Consider the following 17,882-nt stretch of genomic DNA (forward strand, 5'->3'; position numbering starts at 1 on the left):
GTCAACTGGATGAATTAATTTTCTGGGGCAAATATCGATGTAATCAGGATTGCAAAGCTATTGCGCAGAAAATGAACACAAACGAGTAAAATACTACTGAAGAATTAGGGTTTGGGGACAGGCCCAGAGTTTGAGGACCCCGGGCGGGGTCTATTTCTTGGTCATGTCTTAGGAGAGAACATGATTCAATGTGGAGAACAGAGTTACAGAAAACAAGACCCTTCCTGAGAGCCGAGGGCACAGGAAAGCTCTCTGCGCACAGGGTCCTGCTGGGCAGCCTCCTGGGGATGAGACGTGGGTGATTACCTGGGGAGCGTGGGCAAGGGTTGGGGTCTGGTCCTTGGGTGTCTCTGTGCCGTGTCTCTTGCTGAGTGGCTGGGCTTTCGGGGGTTCTGCTGGGCTACCTAGGTCCGCTGAGTTTGTGGGGTTCTCCTGGGCTACCCAGGCCCACTGAGGGTGCCCACACGACCTGGCTGACCTTCCTGAAAGCAGCCTTTCATGTCTCCAGCACTGTGCTACTGTGTTGGTGACTGAGCTCTCCAGTCATACTATTAAATGACCGAGGGTTTGGGGGAGGAGGACAGTGGGGTTGGAGGGCCGGTGAGGGCTCCTTCCTGGTTCCAGCCAGTGTACCTCAATCAGGCTGACCAGTGGACTTAGGGACTGCAGCACCCTGTTCCTAACTGACTGCCTGTGACCAATTCCTTGCTTCCTTCCTCCCTATCCCCAAATAGCATTTTTTTTTTTAAAGATTTATTTATGTATACAAGAGCTGGAGTACAGGCCAGATGCAGGTGTGTGTGCAAGGATTCACCAGAGACAGAGTGGGGAACGGAACAGGCAGATCTACTGAAATACACTGCTGAGGGGAGCAGCAGGCGAGACAGGAGAGGTCTGCTGCACCATGTGGGTTTCTCCCTGGCTGGCCTGGGGCTTGAACATTTGCTGCAGAGGATGTGGATTGCTTCATCTTGTGGTGATTTACCCCTTGCGGCCCCAGGGAGGCTCAGGTCAGTGTGATATTTCTTTATTTATTTAAAAAGAACTAGGGTACAGGCCAGAGATGCGGGGGGTGAGAGGACTCACCAGAGACAGAGCGGGAAGCAGAACAGGCAGACGGACTGAAATACACTGCTGAGGGGAGCAGCGGACGAGTCAGGAGAGGTCTGCTGCGCCATGTGGGTTGCTCCCTGGCCGCTAGGGATGGAACCTGTGCTGCAGTGGCTGCCGATTGCTTCATAGGTTGCATCTTAACCCCTTGCACCACCAGGGAGTCCCTAAACCTTTACATTTTGAACTAGGTTTTGTTTACAAAAATTTTAGATCTCAATCTCAAATTTTTTTTTAATTAGAATTTATCTAGGCTCCATTTATAATAATTTTAACACAGCAACCCTCCGGAGACAAAAGACACAAAGGCAAAGACACCGACACAGAGATCTCTTTCATTTAGAATTTGGGCCACTTGCACTAATTTTTAGAGATAGTCATTTTACCAATATTACCGACAGCAATTAGTAATTTGCTTTTAAATATTCCTTTTGAACTAACTCCTTCAGATACGAAAACATTTTTCAAGGTATATTTGTAAGAAGGCCCCTTAGGTTCTAAAGAAAGTGGGGCAGAAAATTCCCTATCACTTTTTATGGCCACCTTTTTCCTAAAAGGTGGACAGTTTCACCAAAACAATATCCCTTTTCAAGACAAAGACAGACTAATTCCTAAAACAACTTTCGTTTTTCAAGTTAAGCCCACATAGCCATTTGAGTTTTTTGTTTGTTTGTTTGTTTTTGGTCATCAAGGAGGTTTCTAATAGGAGAGGGAAACTAAAGTCCTTCCATGTTCTAGTAAGTGTCCCATTTCAATCATTTAAAAACCTCTAGAGCCCAAGATTGGAAGCATCTGAAAGACAAGCATAGAAAATTCAAATGGCTCTGCAAAGTCCTGGTTTCTCTTTGACCTCCCAGAGGAGGCCTGGTCCTAGGAGAGATAAACGCCACCTCTCCCTGGGGCGTGAGCAGGACAGGAGAAGAGGCAGATGAAGATCTTCCTTTGCAGTTTGTTTGTTCTTAACTCTTACCAGAAATTTGACAAGGAATATCGTTTCCAGAAACCTACTATGTAGTTTTTGATGACTGAATTGATTATTTTATATAAGAAACTTAGATTTTGAATGAAACCTGTCGTGTTTCATGGCCAATAAGACGTTTAGACATGTTCCAACCAACTGGCAAGCGTCCTTTACAGCTGACTAGAAAGTCCAAAGTCATTTTGACAAAACCAACTGAGCCTGATCCCAGAAGTCCCGAGTGTGATCCGCAGAGGCCAGCCAGCTCAGAGGAAGACAAGGCCTCCTTCAAGTGGAGAGCACTCTCTTCAGCTGACTGGACACCCCGTCGTCACAGTGACTGGGAGACACTGAATCAGCTGTCTGACTAAACACGTCAGAATAAGAAAAATACCCAATTTTTAAATACCCAAGACCCGACTGCAGATCCTTGCTTGCATTCCTCACACAGGCACAACGTTCAGATTCACAGAGCTCTTTGCACACGGTGAGGACCAAGGAAGGTAAGGAGATGCCCCCGGTCCAGGCCCACTGCTCTCATGGGGACAACCCAGCCCTCCCGGCCACCTGCCAGCGTCCACCGAGTCAGGCTTGTCCTAGGTTGCCTAGAGCCAACGTGCCTGCACGGACCCTGGATGTCAGGGGGAGACCATAGAAGAGGATCGTCACAGGGAACGCCTGCCTGAGCCAGCCAGTGCGGGAAAGGGGAGCTGCCTGCCTGGCTTTAGGGTTAGGGAAGCATCAGTCTGTGCCCCACTGTCAGCTGCGGGGAGGCCGGGGAGGTCTGCTGCGCCCGGGGAGGGGGGGGGCTGCTCCTGGCGGCGGGGGGTGGGACTCGTCCTGCAGGGGCTGGCCGGGGCTGGAGAGCGCCGTCTGGAACCCACCCCCCCCCGCGCCCGACAGGCCCACGAAAGTGGCCTGAAACGGTCCCGGTTCTCGTGGGAAGCTGAGCACAAGCCCGGCGGGAGGAGAGACGGCGCCGCCTGTGCAATCACGATGGAGCGGGGAGCGCAGGCCGTGTCCTCCCGCCCCAGGGGCGCTGCGGGGCGCCTGACCCCCAGCTCCCGCCCGGCCGGGGCTCCTCTCCCGCCCGCCCTGGGCACAGGCCCGCCCGCCGCGCAAGGCCCCGCCTAGGCCGCGGCCAGGACACGCCGGGCGGTCTCCACCCAGCAGGGGCGCAGCGCCCCGCCCGGGCCCCCCGGAGCTCAAGCTGCGGCCTCTCCGGGACTCGCCGAGCACCCCAGGCCCACCCTCGCCCCTGGCCCCTCTTACTCCCGGGCTACAAGCCCGGCCCTGGCGCGGACCGGGTGAGCAGACGCGAGGGGCTGCCCCGCAAGCGCGCCCCGTCTCAGGCGCTGCCCCCCAGCGCGGGCTCCTACCGGGAGGGCGCGGGCCCGAGGCGGGGTCAGGGCCCCGGGGAGGGGGACGGACCCGCCCACCGCGGCGACGGGAACCGAGGGGCGCAGCGGAGGCCGTGCACCCTCGGGCGCCAGGGGTCCGCCCAGAGACGCCGTCGCGGCGCGCCAGGGAGGCCCAGACTGGAAGACAGTACCTGCCGGGGCGCGCGGCCCCCCGAAGACGCCGCGGGCGAGCGGCCCGAGGGGCTCCCGGGAGGAGACCGCCCCTCCAGCCACAGCAGAGGGGGGCCCTGCCCACTGCAGGACGGGAAATCACCCCCCCAGACACCCCGCCCCGCGCGCCGCGGAAACCGGCCTCCCTGATGGGGAAAAGGCCGCACCTGGCTGAGCACAGCTGCGAGGCCGCCAGGTGCAGCCCCAGGTGCAGCCCCAGGTGCAGCCCCAGGTACAGCCCCAGCCGCTGCCAGAAGCCCCGCCCACCCCGCCGGGCTGGCAGGGCTAGAAACAAACATTGACGGCGCCAGAAGAGTCGGTAGGGGGCGCCAGATCCCGCCAGCGCGAGGTCCGGCCCACAGGGACCCTCTACTCCCTGGCCCCTCTACCCCTGGCCCCTCTACCCCCTGGCCCCTCTACCTCTAGGACCCTCTACCCCTGGACCCTCTACCCTCTAGGACCCTCTACCCCTGGACCCTCTACCCTCTAGGACCCTCTACCCCTGGACCCTCTACCCCCTGGACCCTCTACCCCTGGACCCTCTACCCCCTGGACCCTCTACCCCCTGGACCCTCTACCCTCTAGGACCCTCTACCCCCTGGACCCTCTACCCTCTAGGACCCTCTACCCCCTGGACCCTCTACCCTCTAGGACCCTCTACCCCCTGGACCCTCTACCCCCTGGACCCTCTACCCTCTAGGACAATCTGTTATAGGACAGGGAGAGGGGTAGCCCAAACCCCGCAAACCTGCCTATTCTAAATGGGTTCTGCCATCCGCCGCATCAACACAAAACATAGGAGACTTTAATGGGAAGGAACTTTAATAAAAGTAGGAAACAATACAGGTAAGGCAAAGAGTCTAGTTTCTAAATGAAGCACCCAAAGTTACCCGTCCCCTCGTGGGTAAAAGTCCATCCATATGGGATCGGCCCAGAACAAGGCCCCAAAGCCTGCTACAAGTCTAAAGCATCTTCCAGTGGGGACCCACAGAAAAGGGTCACAAACAACTGGACAAGCCTGGAAGGAAAAGAGCAAAATCAACATCAAGATAAAAGCTGCCATTGTCACCTCCCCACGGGTCTCACCCACATCTGTGTCACCCAGTCCACGACCAAAAGACAAGCGCAGTTTCTTCACGTGTCTCTAGGCTCCATGCGCCTCCTCCAGGTCTCCTGGCTCCATCCTGCTTCCTTCCTTAGTCTCTTCTGCAGCTTCTCCTCTTCCTGCTCAGCTCCACCCTTCCTTGGGTGGGGCAGGGAACCTGGAACCTCCCCCTTTCCTGGGGACCACCCTGTTACACCTCTACCCCCTGGACCCTCTACCCCCTGGACCCTCTACCCTCTAGGACCCTCTACCCCCTGGACCCTCTACCCCCTGGACCCTCTACCCTCTACTCGGGCGTGCTCAGGGTCAGCCCCCACAACTCGGCCCTGCGCTCTGGGGCTCACAGCAGAGAGGGCATCTGGCTTCTTCACATACTCACCCGCATGGCTGGTTAGACGGTCATCTTTTGCACATATTGAGCAATTATTTTCACATCACTTTCCGGCTGTTGGAGACACATGCCTCAGGCGGACGGGTTGGCTAAGGTGCTCTGACCCAGGCCCTGGGGGTGTGTGGGGCCCTTGGCCTCATGGATTCATGCGCAGTCACTTTAGCAGCCTCTTCCCCTCCACCCTTCAAAGTCCAGCTGAAGCCCCTCTTCTGCGTAATTTCTTCAAATCTTCCCTTCTACGAAGAATGTGCTTTCCCCACTACACATGCGACTTGACTCAGAAACTGTCTGGCTTCATGTTACATTTTCTCTTATTTATGTAGAGACCTGGGTTTGCATCCAGAATCCACCACCCACCTATGCCCTGAGCAAGGTGCTTAACCTCTTTTCCTATCAAAAAACTGCCACTGGAATTCCACCGGAAGGGCTGTTACAGGAGGTACTACTTGGGAATGTCAACATACTGCATGATTTTTATTATTCATTCGACAAACATTCGTCAAGTCCTTTTTTTAACTGAAAAATGAAGGGCACCTACGCTTGTGTTAATAGCTGTGGCAACACAGCAGAAGAAAGCCTGGTCTCTGTTCCCTGGTTGTAATAATTGAGCTGGCAGCCAGATACACGCATGGGACAGGGCCAGTGTGTGGTCAAGGGCAGAGGAGTCCTGTCTGCACCAGAGATGCCAGGGGGTCAGTGCTCCGTGCGTGGGGGAGGAATCAAACACCGAACACCAGCACCTGCTTTGTTCCGGGATGTCCCCAGTGCCTGGAGCTGAGCCCGTGGGTGCTCAGTAAGTAAAAGAGAATACATGAATGGTGTGGAGAGACCTACATATCTCATTTTACAGGGGAGGAAACTGAGTCCAGGAGGGGATAGGAACCCAGCCTTTCCCCTTCCCCCCCAGGTCTCAGGGCATCAGGGGACAGGAGGCTGAGAGCCTCGGGCCATCTTGGGAGAGTCTCCCCTCTGCTGCAGGCAAGGGCGGGAATGAGGAGCCCCATGCACCCTGGAATGGCAGCCCATGCTTCCATCAGCCTGCGAGAGCCGCAGCAAAGATTAGCCCGATTCCCTTCACGCTGTGAGAGGAGCTGCCCAGTGGTACGGAATATAAAGAAGGTGCCTGGGAAATGCTTGGGCTGTTGAAGGCAGTGGAAAGGCGCCCTCTTCCCTGGCCCCGCGCACACCCCCCCGGGCCCAGCACTCCGTGTGTTCTCAGTGGCATTTCTCTACATAAATCTTGCGCGTGTTCGGCTGGTAGCTCTGTGTTCTGTCTCTACCTGCCAGAGCTAACTTCGAAAAATGACAGACTTCAGGGTCCTACCCCCAAGAAATTCTGATTCCCGCCGTCTAGGGTAGGGAGTCCGAGGACAGCGGCTGTGGGAGCGCCTGAGATCCACACAGGAGGAAAGGCTGGGAGGCAGGTGCTGGAGGCCCATGGCGCGGGGTCAGGGCCAGGGCTTACCCGGCAGAGCCGCCACGTGGCCGCTGTGGCCAGGCCTCTGCTTCCTCGCCCAGGGCTGCCATCGCCACGGGGCTGGTGCCACAGGCGCGCTGAGCCAGCACGGAGGGCCTGGGGCGATGAGGACTCAGCAACTTCACCCGTTGCTTTTACGAGAAGCCACGCAGGTGGGATGTGTTGGGGGCCCCTGAGGAGGGCTGAATCTGCGGGGGGAGACCCCGAGTAGGGGGATGGCATTCCAGAACACATGAAGAATGTGAGTTTCTGAGGTGGCAAAGGTGGGGGGCAGGTGTGAGAGCGGGAGGGGAGAGCGGGAGCGGCTAGGGTGCCACTCTGTGCGCAGGAAGGAGCCAGGGGGCGGGCACCGGCTGGGCCGTGTCTCCGTCCTGGGTGCCCCGCAAAGGGCTGGCAGGGCGGCGCCGAGGTGCTGGTCACGGAGAGGCGCGGCAGGTGTGTGGTGGAGGAGGCCACTCTGGTGGGGGGGAAGGGAAAGCCCGCTGGGATGTGCCAGGTGAGAAACGGGAAGGCGCGGGCTCACGCTGGTTGGTGCGGCCAAAAGAGGGACAAAGGCCGTCGTCCCCCATCCAGCCTGGGGGGGCTGCTGAGCCAGAGTGCTGCCTTCCCCTCGGCCACACTGGGTGACTGTCCCCTGCCCGGCGTGCCCCTGGCCTCCGTAAGCGGGACTTGGCGGCCCTCGGCCCTCCACCCTCCACGTCAGAGCTCACCCCGTGTCAGCCACAGGCTTGTCTCCCCACGTCGTCCCCCGTGATGGCTGCATTCCCAGCGCAGCTGTGGGGAGTGTGCGTTTCCCTGGAGCTTTCATGGCGGGAGCAGGTAGAAGGATCACACTGGATCACATCCTAGGGCTGAATGCAGAGTCTCCTACAAATGTCTTCATTCCTTCCTCAGTTTCTCTTCAGGTTCTAGACCTCTATTTTCTCTTTCTGTAAGTATGGCCTCTAAAATCTTCTCACTCTGAGCGACTGACACATTCTTCCTGTGTCTTCTGGAATGCCACCTCCAGCTCCAGTCTCCCCGACAGATTCAGCCCTCCTCTGTGCCCCCCCGAACACATCACACCCGCATGGCTTCTCATAAAAGCAACGAGTTGAGTTGCTGTGTCCTCATCACACCAGGCCCTCTGTGTTGGCTCAGGGCACCTGCACCCTGTGGCATCAGCCCGTGGCTATGGCAGCTGTGGCGAGGAAGCAGAGGCCTAGCGCACAGCTACCAAGTGGCGGATCTGCAGGTGCACAACTTGTTCAATCAAAAACCTGACGGTCCCCTGACCCCTCCAGGGTGCAGGGCAGGGAACATCTTGTTATGCTCAGACCTGGGTCACATAAAATGATTTCTTAAAACACATAAAGGCAAAGGAACAGCAACCACAAAACCAAAGGCAGTTCATGGTGGGACCAGGGGACCAGGGCCGCTCAGTGTCCCCCTCCCAGCTGGCCTGCCGCTGCCACTGGCAGCCCTTCCTGGGCCGGGTAGATGTGTCACAAGGGTGTCCCTATGCAGGAGAACTTACATGTATTTCTGGGAATTGATTTTTTTAAGCTGACTTTTAGAACTTGCAGATTCTGAGAATGGATCACATGCATTTATAAAAACAAAAAATGTAACTCACACAGACGAGGTGAAGCCCAGTCCAAAGAGCAGTTTGCATTTTTTCCTAAACATTGTCAGCTTTGTGTTTTATGAGTCAGAATATCTGGATGCCTGGGGCCTCCTTGGTGGTGCAAGGGGTTAAGACACAACCTATCTGCAGCCACTGCAGCATGAGTTCGATCCCCAGCCAGGGAGCTACCCACATGGCGCAGCAGACCTCTCCTGCCTAGTCCGCTGCTCCCTCAGCAGTGTATTTCAGTCAATCTGCCTGTTCTGTTCCCCACTCTGTCTCTGGTGAATCCCTTCACCCCCCACACCTCTGGCCTGTACCCCAGCTCTTGTATGCATAAATGATAAATAAATCTTTTAAAAAAAAAGAATCTGGACGCGTGTGTGTTACCTCACTCTTCCACACCACGCCCACTGCAGTGGCCCCAGAAGCAACTCTGGAGGCCAAGTCAGAGCTCTTTCCACTAAAATGTACCCATTTGGGGCTCCCCAAATATCATTAGGGGCATTGGTGCCCTGTGACTATTGTAGCAATTCACCACAAACTGTCTTTGTTTTTTACTTGCGATCTGCCATCTTACCTGCAGCTTCACCTTTCCTTTCTCCAAGTCCATGTGTTAACTCGACTTTTCTGCACCTTTTGATTTTTTAAAATATTAATCAAGATAAACTATATGAAAATGTTCTTTTGTATTTTTCTCTTCTACCTGCTACTCATTCCTCTCTGCCCTCATCTAATAAAGAAGCAACATTCTTCCCTTTTTTGTAATATCTTTGAAGAATTTGTGCCTTTTATGTATTCAGTTCATAAATTTTGTTTCATTTTTGACTGTTTCTCATCTTCCTGGACCTTCACCCATGTACCTTTTTCTTTCTTTCTTTATTCAAAAGAAGGTTACATTTAAAAAAAATCATTTCTGGGGTAGCACCTGGCCTACAACAATGTACAGTTTATGGGAAATAATCATTAATTGGTGATCATGACAGTTAATTTAGGATTTTTTTGGTTCTCATGAATTCACTCACTCAAATGTGAATTTTCACTGGAGTTTTGTGAGCATTAAAAATGCTTATGGGCCTCCCTGGTGGCGCAGCGGTTGACGCTGGGTTGAGAAGCTGCCCACAGCCTCTGCAGCGCCGGTTCAATCCCCGGCCGCCGGCCGAGGGTCCCACATGGCACGCAGACCTCTCCTGCCACCCGCTGCTCCCCTCACCAGTGTACTGCAGTCCTTCTGCCTGTTCTGTTCCCCACTCTGGCTCTGGTGAGTTCTCTCACCCTCCCGTGCTCGTGACTGTACCCAGTGCTTATATAAATAAATAAATAAATAAATAAATAAATAAATAAATAAATAAATAAATCTTTAAAAAAAAAAGGGAAATGTTTTTTAAAAAAATGCCTATAAGGAATTATACTTCTAGCTGTGGGGGAGCAATAGTTTCCAAAATGACCCTACCGCTACCATAAACACCTAGAAAACAGGACAAAACATATAACATTTACTTTTTGTGATAGACATTATAAATATGCCCACTACTCAAAAGAATGAGAAGATAAGTCACAGACTTGGAAAAAATATTTTTGCAAAAGGCATATCTAATAAAAATCTGTTCTCCAAAATATACAAAGAACCCTTAAAAATCAACAGTACATTCTGGTTAAAAAATGTGTAAAAGACCTAAGCAGACATCTCACGAAAGAAGCTACACAGACGTCAAATAAGCGTATGAATAGATGCTCCACATCATATGTCATTAGGGAAATGCAAATTGAAACAACAATGAGATACAACAACTATCAAAATGGCCAAAATCCAAAACACTGACACCACCAAATGCTGACATGAAGGTGGAGCAAAAGGCACTCTCACTGCTGGTAGGAGTGAAAAATGATGCAGCAATTTTGAAAGACAGTCTGGCAACTTTTTTCTTTTTTCTTTTTGAATATGATATTGTATTTTATTTTATTCATTTTTTACATCATTTTTCATTTTTGCACAATGTATGCATTTTCATCTTGGTTATAGTCCCCATACAATTCCCACTAGGCACACTCTCACCACACAATCCAGCAGTCACATTTCTTGGTTTTACCTAAAGGAGTTGAAGACATATCCATACAGAAGTTTGCACATGAATATTTACAGCAGTTTTATTCATAATTGCCAAAACTTGGAATCAATCAAGAACTTCAGCAGGAAAATGGACAAATAAAATGTAATTATTCAGTGCTAAAAAGAAATGAACTACCAAGTCACAAAAAGGCAGGGAGGAAGCTTAAATGCATATTAATAAGTTAAAGAAATCAATCTGAAAAGGCTACACACACACACTATTAGCACCATAGGACATTTTGGAAAAGGCAAAACTGTAAAGACAGTAAAGAGATTAGTGATATCAGGGATTAAGGAAGAGGAAAGCAAGGAATAGGTGAAGACTGAGGACTGTTCTATATGATACTATAATGGAAGATACATGCCACCATATGCTAAAATCCATAAAGTGAATACCAATGTAAACTATAAACTCTGGGTGATACTGATGTTCATGGATTATAACAAATGAATAATCCCAAATGTGCATGAATGAGTAAAGAGGATAAATAGGAATTTTGTTTATTTTCTATTCAATTTACTACAAACCTGTAACTGCTCTAAAAATAAAGTTTATTTTAAAGGAAAAAATATGCCCAATACTCAAAGATTTAGAGGAAAACATGAGCACAATGATGGGAAGGGTGGATAATTAAAATAATGAATGAATTGAACTTTTTTTAACTTTTTTTTCATAATTGGATGTAATTGTTTTTATTGAATATTTATAAGTTTTTTATAAATTATTTTATTTTATATAATTCTTATATCATTTTTCATTTTTGCACAATGTATGCATTTTCTATACGATCCAGCAACTCCACTCCTAGGTATTTACCTAAGGGACACAGAAACATTAATTCAAAAGGGCATCTGCACCCCTAAGTTTATAGCAGCACTATTTACAATAGCTAAGCTATGGAAACAACCCAAATGCCCAAAAATAGATGACTGGATCAAGACACATCTGTATACCAGATGACTGGTATACAGACACAATGGAATATTACTCAGCAATCAAAAAAGATAAACTCATGCAATTTGCAGCAACATGGATGGAGTTGGAAAGGATCATGCTCAGTGAAATAAGCCAGAAAGAAAAAGAAAAATACCCAATGGTCTCACTCATAGCAGGAATTTAACTTTTTTTTAAAGATTTATTTATTTATGCATACAAGAACTGGGGTACAGGCCAGAGGTGCAGGGGGTGAGAGGACTCACAAGAGACAGAGTGGGGAACAGAACAGGCAGACTGACTGAAATACATTGCTGAGGGGTATTGGGAGCCACGCTACTCATGTCGTCTGACAAAAGTCTGGGCATGGGACAGATTTCTGAAAAATTAGGAATCTCATTAGCTGACTCCAAGATTCTCCTCATTTGTTTATGGCTAGTTTCTACCATTGCTAAAATACGCATTTAAAAGTAAAACTGCAAATGATATTTGATCAATTACTAAATAACCAATTTGATGACAAATGGCACTTCATGATACAAATATTACATTTTTTATAAAATTAGTAGTTCTCTGCTAAAAGGCAGTAATTCAACATTCGGCCTTACATTAACAAAGTGATAAAACTTCTGGGAACAAAAGGCTGTAAACATCTCTCTCTCGGCCAAAGTCCTTAAGAAAATTCCTGTTTAAACCTAATCTCAAAGCTCAAAGATCTAGAAAAAAAACAACAAAAAAACCCCAAAACCAGTTGAAGAAAAGAAATAATAAAAACCAAAGCAGAAATAAATGAAATCGAAACTAAAAAAACAATCCAAACAATCAATGAAACCAAGAGCTGGTTCTTTGAAAAAATAAATAAAATAGACAACCCCCTAGCCAGACTCACAAAGGAAAAAAGGGAGAAAGCACAAATAAACAGGATCATAAATGAAAGAGGAGAAATCACAACAGACACAGCAGAAATCAAAAGAATAATCAGTAACTACTATGAACAGTTATATGGAAACAAGTTCAACAATCTAGAGGAGATGGACAAATTCCTACAACTCTACAATCACCTAAAGCCAGATAAAGAAGAAATAGAACACCTAAAGAGACCAATTACAAGCAGCGAAATTGAAATGGTAATCAAAAACCTCCCCAAAAACAAAAATCTAGGACCAGATGGATTTACAAATGAATTCTACCAAACATTCAGAGACGAATTAGTGCCTATCCTTCACAAACTCTTCTAAAAAATTGAGAAGGAAGGGATAATACCAAACACGTTCTATGAAGCCAACATTACACTAATACCAAAACCGAACAAGGACAACACAAAAAAAGAAAACTACAGGCCAATCTCCCTAGTGAACACTGATGCAGAAATCCTCAATAAAATTTTAGCTATCAGAATCCAACAATGTGTCCATAAGATAATTCACCACGACCAAGTAGGATTCATTCCAGGGACACAAGGATGGTCCAACATCTGAAAATCAATCAACGTTATCCAACACATCAACAAAAAGAAATATAAAAACCATATGATAATATCAATAGATGCCGAGAAAGCTTTCAACAAAGTGCAACACCTATTCATGATAAAAGCCCTTGAAATTCTTGGGATACAAGGAACATACCTCAACATCATAAAGGCCATATATGACAAGCCAACAGCCAGTATCATTCTCAATGGTGAAAAGTTGAAAGCATTTCCATTAAGATCTGGAACAAGACAAGGATGTCCACTCTCACCACTGCTTTTCAATATAATACTGGAAGTCCTAGCCAGAGCAATAAGACAAGAGAAAGACATACAATCCAAAGAGGAAAAGAAGTCAAACTATCACTATTTGCAGATGATATGATAATATACATAGAGAACCCCAAAAACTCCACAGAAAAACTAATTCAACTCATCAATCAGTTCAGTAAAGTGGCAGGATACCAAATCAACACGCAAAAGTCAGTAGCCTTCCTATACACAAACAGCAAATCTGAAGAAGAAGAAATAAAAAAAAAATCCCTTTTATTATCGAAACAAAAAATCAAATACTTGGGAATAAATCTAACAAAAGAGGTAAAGGACCTATACAAAGAAAACTATAAAATGCTGTTAAAAGAAATAGAAGAAGACACAAAGAAATGGAAAGACATCCCCTGCTCATGGATTGGAAGAATAAACATTATTAAAATGGCCATCCTACCAAAAGCAATATACAGATTCAATGCTATTCCAATCAAAATTTCAATATCATTCATCAAAGAAATAGAACAATTATTGATGAAATCCATATGGAATCACAAAAAAACCCGAATTGCCAAAGCTCTCCTGAAAAAAAAAGAAGGGAATGGAGGCATCACACTCCCAGACTTCAAACTATACTATAAAGCCATAATCATCAAAACTGCATGGTATTGGAACAAGAACAGACACACAGACCAATGGAATCAAATAGAAAATCCAGAAATAAACCCACAGATTTATGGTCAACTAATCTTCGACAAAAGAGCAAAGAATATACATTGGAGCAAAGAAAGTTGGTTCACTAAATGGTGCTGGGAAAACTGGGTCGCTACATGCAAAAGAATGAAGCTTGACTACTACCTCACACCATACACAAAAACCAACTCAAAATGGATTAAAGAACTAGACATAAGACCTGAAACCATAAAATACATAGAAGGAAATATAGGCGAAACACTACATGATATGCACCTCAAAGACATCTTTACAGACACATCACCCAAAGCAGTGATAGTGAAGGCGAAGATAAACAGCTGGGACTACATCAAATTAAAGAGCTTCTGCACAGCAAAAGAGACAATAACAAAAACAAAGAGAAACCCCACCGACTGGGAGAACATTTTTGCACACAACACTAATGATAAAGGACTGATCACAAAAATCTGCAAAGAGCTGATGAGACTCAACAACAACAAAGAAAATAATCCATTCAAAAAATGGGCAGAAGAACTAAAAAGAAACTTCTCTGAAGAGGAAATGCAAATGGCCAACAGGCATATGAAAAAATGTTCAACATCACTTGTCATCAGGGAAATGCAAATCAAAACTACCATGAGATACCATCTTACACCAGTGAGAATGGCACATATTAAAAAAACTAGCAACAACAAATGTTGGCGAGGGTGTGGAGAAAAAGGAACTCTCCTGCACTGTTGGTGGGAGTACAAACTCGTCCAACCACTATGGAGAGCTGTGTGGAGATTTCTGGACCTACTAAACATAGAGCTTCCATAGGATCCAGCAATTCCACTCCTTCCACTCCTCGGTATTTACCCAAAGGACACAGAAACATCAATTCCAAAGAGCACCTGCACCCCTATGTTTATAGCAGCACTATTTACAATAGCTAAGCTTTGGAAACAGCCCAAATGCCCAAAAATAGATGACTAGATCAAGAAGATGGGGTACATATACACCATGGAATGTTACTCAGCATTCAAAAAAGATAAACACATGCCATTTGCAGCAACATGGATGGCGCTGGAAGGGATCATGCTCAGTGAAATAAGCCAGAAAGAAAAAGAAAAATACCGGATGGTCTCACCCATATCAGGAATCTAGAAAACTTAAATAAGGGACCAGGAAAAAGAATAACTATAAGAAAGAAAATATCAAAATCAACAAACAACTATGAACCAGAGACACTCTATGGGGGGTGGGGGGTGGGGAGGGGAGGAATTGGGGTCAAAATAAGGGGATCGCAATTGTATGGGGAATATAAAAATAAAAAAAATTAAAAAATGTAAAAAATGATAAACATTAAAATTAAAAAAAATGGGAAAAATTTTTTTGGATAAACTGGGTTAAATAAAATATATTACTAATGTTAAAAACAAAAACAAAAACAAAAACAAAACAACAAAAAAAGAAAATTCCTGTTTAGCCAGGAGACCCATAGCCAGCTGCTGCTAAAATTTTCCTGATTGTTTAGGGCTAATTCCCCTGGATGTAACAATTGATATGGTAGCTGTTAGAGGATGCATTTGAAAATAGTCAACAACAATTTTGTTACTGGTTAAGCTAATAAACATGGCAGCACAAATAATGCATTTGGAAATAGTCAATGTTACAGCTCCTGATATGTCACATATAATAAACATTTCGAAAACCAAAATCTATAACCATCTCCCGCCCTGTCCCTGATGAAATATTTGTAGTTCCTTAAAACGACAACCACAATCTCACAGAGGATGGAAATTTCCTATGATCTTCAAGTTAGATACGGAAACTAGGCTGACTAGACAAGTAGAGGAGTGATAGGTAGGAAACTCTTCTGTTAGATTAGGAAACTTCCTCCCTTAATTGAGAGTTGGGGGCTAGGGAAGAGTCAGTGCGGCTTGCCTGGCATTGACGCCCTCCAGGCCCTTGGTTCCTTAATATCGAAACAATATTAAAACAATATACTATAGATGATGATTTCTTTATAATAGCTTTCTGTTTTTTGCTTTAATCATTTGGTTATATGCCAGTCTAAACTTTATAGGTTAGAAAATATCCCTTTGTCTGCCTTCCCCCAGGCAACCTCCTGCCCTTTGTTTTCCTCTAGCCCCTAGTTAATCGTTCACCATGGCAAACTTAGAAATGTTAGTTGCAGACACATAGGCTTTTTGCTAGTAATAGAATAACTGTTGGGTTGTTTAAAGTAAATAACTATTTTGAAAACATTTGTTTAGCAACTGCGCCTTCTTTAAGACAAAGAGTAATAAATGCCATAACCTCTGCAGGAGGGCAAACAGACCCTTGGCTGCTCCTGAAAAAGATGTGATGATTGTTATCTTCCTACCTTAATGCATATGCTTATGCACTCATGGTTTGCTTGAAATGTATAAATAAAGGGCTGCTGAGACCCTCAGCAGGACGATGCCTGCACCCTGACCCAGGGTTTGCGTCTCCTCATTCCCCCTTCCCTCTCCCTTAACATTTCTCTACAATTGCGCCGACGCCTTCCCATCCTTCAGGAACCCCTGACACCCAGACTGCTGCGGCTGGCTCGCAACAGAGGGGAGCAGAGGGCCTGTCAGGAATGGTCTGCTGCGCCATGTGGGTAGCTCCCTGGCCGGGGATTGAACTTGTGCTGCAGTGGCTGCGGATAGCATCATAGGCTGTGTCTTAACCCCTTGTGCCAACAGGGAGACCCCAATTGAACTTTCATAGTTGAAAAATGCAAAATCTGAAATTCAAACATCATTGAATGAGATTAACAGCAGAGTAGTCACTGAAGAAGAAAATTGTTAAGCTTAAAGACAAAGTAATAGAAAGCATCCATGATGAAGCAGCAGTGAAAAGATTTAAATAAAAATGAACAGGACCGTAGTGACTTACGGGCAATATCGAGCTAGACCTTTTTCAATTGCAAGCATCTGATTGGACCATTTAGCACCAATCAGCTCATTTTCCATTTTTCAATCCAAATAATTAATGAAGTGAGCTTGAATCAGATTGGTCCATTTAGCTCACACCTGACTGGTCCATTTAGGATCCCAGAGCCAGATATAAAAGGAGGAAAAGTCCAGCCTGGCCTGCACTCAGGTCAGAGCAGGCTGGTGGGCCCGTCGGCTCCAGGGAGCCATGGCTGGAGACAACCTGGTTGGGGCTGGGGGGAGGGGGAAGGACCACAGGCAGGGAGCTCAGCCCCCAACAAAGCTGCCTTGCCCCATGGCAGAGGCTGTGGGCATCCAGAAACAATTTGAAAAAGGCCTGTCCCATTTGAGCCAACTGAACTTCAGTTAACACTGCATTGCTCTCCCTCCTTCTGCTTTATCCAATGATCTGCCAAACCCCACATTCCTGTACCCAAGCAATGAATTTCAACTCTTTTGTTCTCTGAGACTGATGTGTTTGGATCAACATGTGATAAAAGCCTCTTCCCCTGACCATTTGGGGATGTAGATCTGAGTCTTGGGGCTGACCTTGCTCCAGAATTAAAGTTTTTTCATTTCCTAAGCCAGCATGGCACATTTCTGGCATGTATGTGCATAGGGAGACTGAGCCCTTGATTTTTCAGTAAAACTAGCTCCTGCGTGGAGTTGCCTATATCCAGCACCAGGCTCTGCAGTGGACACTTTAAATGCTTCACCTCTAGTATATAAAACAATCCTACAGGGTGGATGGAATTATTACCATTTTACAGATGAGAAAACTGGGGACCTAGGAGGTCAAGTACTTGTCCAGAGTTCCACACTTGGGTGGTCCTCGGACTTATATGGTCATTACTGTATCAGTAAGAATATTTTTTTGTACATGTGCTGCTGAAGTGAGCACAGTGAGACTTTTTTTGAATATGCATGCACCACTGTTTATTTATCCACAAAGCATAAATTCATGCCCCGATCATTAGCTGGTATATCCAGGCACAGAATATGCCTAGGGCAAAGTTTACTGTGAATAATAGTAGATATAAATCTACATTTCAAATAGTCTTCTAGATAATTTTTCTTACTTTTTTTTTTTGGCCAATTGCTTGTCAGATGTGATTAGATCAACATTATTTTTACCTCATAATGTGGTTGACAAAGAGCTTGTATCAGGACTGGGAGAAGTTTCAACTGTCATTTTTCATGTCAACTTGGGTTTTAAGCTATGATTTCTAATTGCGCTTTCTGTGAGT

The sequence above is a fragment of the Talpa occidentalis genome, unplaced genomic scaffold (assembly GCF_014898055.3).
Source record: "Talpa occidentalis isolate TD23 unplaced genomic scaffold, MPIMG_talOcc4v2.1 talOcc4.11, whole genome shotgun sequence".
NCBI lineage: Eukaryota > Metazoa > Chordata > Mammalia > Eulipotyphla > Talpidae > Talpa > Talpa occidentalis.